This window comes from Equus asinus, chromosome 17 (assembly GCF_041296235.1).
Source record: "Equus asinus isolate D_3611 breed Donkey chromosome 17, EquAss-T2T_v2, whole genome shotgun sequence".
NCBI lineage: Eukaryota > Metazoa > Chordata > Mammalia > Perissodactyla > Equidae > Equus > Equus asinus.
The window spans coordinates 31,900,000-31,902,970 of record NC_091806.1 but is presented as its reverse complement, the minus strand read 5'-3'; positions in this window follow the sequence as shown (position 1 = coordinate 31,902,970).

Below are 2,971 nucleotides of genomic sequence, written 5' to 3'. Positions count from 1 at the left end.
GCCCTATAGCTCATCAAGAAATTAAATCCATACACAAAACTCTCCCACAAAGAAACTCCTGGCCCAGAATGCTTCACAAGTGAAAATTTCAAACATTTAAGGAAACAATAAAAAAGGTAATTTCCTAACTCTTGTATAAGGCCAGCATGACCTAAATCCATATTGGTACAAAAACATACAAGAAAAGAAAATTATAAGTCAATCTCTCTCATGGTAAAAGATGCAAAAATTCTGAGAAAAATATTATCAAATTAAATCCAGTGATGATACATCTCAACGTTATGTTCCTGTATCAATTCTTGTGTTTGTTCCAAGAATAGAAACAAAATTCATTTAACATTTGAAGATCAACCAATGTAAGTGACCACATTTTCAGAATATAAAAAGAAAAATTATATGATCACCTCAGTAAATGTAGTATAACATACTTGATAAAATTTACTGCTTATTTGTGGTTTTTTTTAACCTTAGGTTTTAACAAGCTAGGAATAAAAAGGCGTTTCTTTAATCTGATAAAGCATATCCAGCAAATCAAAAAACAAACTACAGCAAACATCATACTTGATGATTATGTATTGAAGCCATTCCTCCTGAGATCAAAAATAAGACAAGGATGTCCACTAACACCATTATATTCAACATTGTATTGAAGGTCCAAGCCATTGTAATAAATATTGGAATAAAAGAGTCAATATTTGCAGATGATGTGATTGCACACACAGAAAACCCAAAGGAATCTACAGATAAGCTACTGTGAATTGAGCAAGGTCATTGGACACAGAATCAACATTCAAAGCTTAATTGAATTTCCATAAGTTAGCAATAAACAATTGGAAAGAGAAATATTTAATTATTTACAATCACATCAAAGTACCTAGAAATAAATCTAACAAAAAATGTGTTAGGCCTCTAACAGAAAACTATAAAACATGACTTAGATAAACTAAAGAAAAACTAAATAAATTGATGGATACACTATGCTCATGTTCAATATATTCAATATTGGAAGGATATTAATTTTCCCCAAATTGATCTATTGAGTTAATACAATTTTAATCAAAATCCAAGTGGAATTTTGTGGCAAGAGACAAGCTAATTTTAAATTTTAAATATTTCATTAAAAATGAAAACATCAACTAGATAGCCACAAGCAAAAGAAGGAAAGTCAACCATTATCTGTTGGCATACACAAAAATTAACTCAAAATGGATTAAAGACTTGAAGATAAGACATGAAACCATGAAACTCATAGAAGAAAATATAGGCACTACACTCTTTGACATCAGTCTTAGAAGCATCTTTTTGAATACTCAGGCAAGGGAAACAAAAGAAAACATAAACAAATGGGACTTCATCAGACTAAAGATCTTATGCAAGGCAAAGGAAACCAGGAACAAAATGACAAGACAACCCACCAACTGGGAGAAAATATTTGTAAATCATATATCTGACAAGGGGTTAATCTCCAAAATATATGAAGCGCTCACACAACTCAACAACAAAAAAACAAACAACCCAATCAAAAAGTGCGGAGGATATGAACAGACATTTTCCCAAAGAAGATATACAGATGGCAAATAGGCACATGAACAGATGTTCAACATCACTAATCATTAGGGAAATGTAAATCAAAACTATAGTGAGATATCACCTTACATCCATCAAAATGGCAATAATTACAAAACAAAAAATAACAAATATTGGAGAGGATGTAGAGAAAAGGGATCCCTCATACACTGCTGGTGGGAATGCATACTGGTGCAGCCACCATGGAAAACAGTATGGAGATTTCTCAAAAATTAAAAATAGAAATACCATAAGATCCAGCTATCCCACTACTGGGTATTTATCCAAAACACTTCAAATCAACAATTCAAAGAGATTTATGCACCCTTATGTTCATTGCAGAATTATACACAATAGCCAAGACATGGAAGCAACCCAAGTGCCCATCAATTGATGAATGGATAAATAAGATGTGGTATATGTATACAATAGAATACTGCTTAGCCATGAAAAAGGCAAAATCATTCCATTTGCAACAACATGGATGGACCTTGAGGGTATTATGTTAAGCGAAATAAGCTAGACAGAGAAAGACAAACACAGCATGATTTCACTCATATGTAGAAGATAAACAAACACATAGACAAAGAGAATAGATTAGTGGCTACCAGACAGGAAGGGGGTTTGAGGTGGGCATAAGGGGTAAAGGTGACTGAGAAATAACAAAGTACAACTGAAATTTCACAATGTTATAAACTATTATGACCTCAATAAAATAATTTTAAAAAATAAAAAACATCTATTTTTCAAAAGAAGGCATTAACAGAGTGAAAAAGCAAGTCACAGACTAGCAAATATTAGTAATGCATATATCTGACAAAGGAATCACATCCAGCGTTTATAAAGAATTCCTACTAAGTAAGGAAAAAAGAGACAATCTGACTCTTGCCCCACAAAAATGGGTAAAACACTTGAAGAGAGACTTCACAAAAGAGGCCACCCAAATGCCAAATAGTACATGAAAATGGTGCTCAACATCAGTAGTCATCAGAGAAATACAAATTTCAACTATAATGGGATATCATTAAACACACATAAAATGGCTGAAATTTTTTTTTAACTGACAATAGCAAATCTTGGCAAGGATGTGGAGCTCATATTCTGCTGATGGAACTGTAAATAGGTAAACCACTTCCAAAAACAATTTGAACGTATGTACTAAATCTAAACAAATGCATACCCTATGACCCAGAAATTCCTCTCCTGAGTATACACCTAACAGGAAGACATACGCAAGAAGAAACATACAAGAATGTTCATAGCAGCGTTATGCATACCTCGGCCAAAACTGAAAACAATCCCAGAGTCCGTCAAAAATAAAATGAATAAATAAATTATGGGAAATTCATTCTGTGGAATATTATACAGCTGAAGGATGACTCTCACGAGCATAACGTTGAGTGAA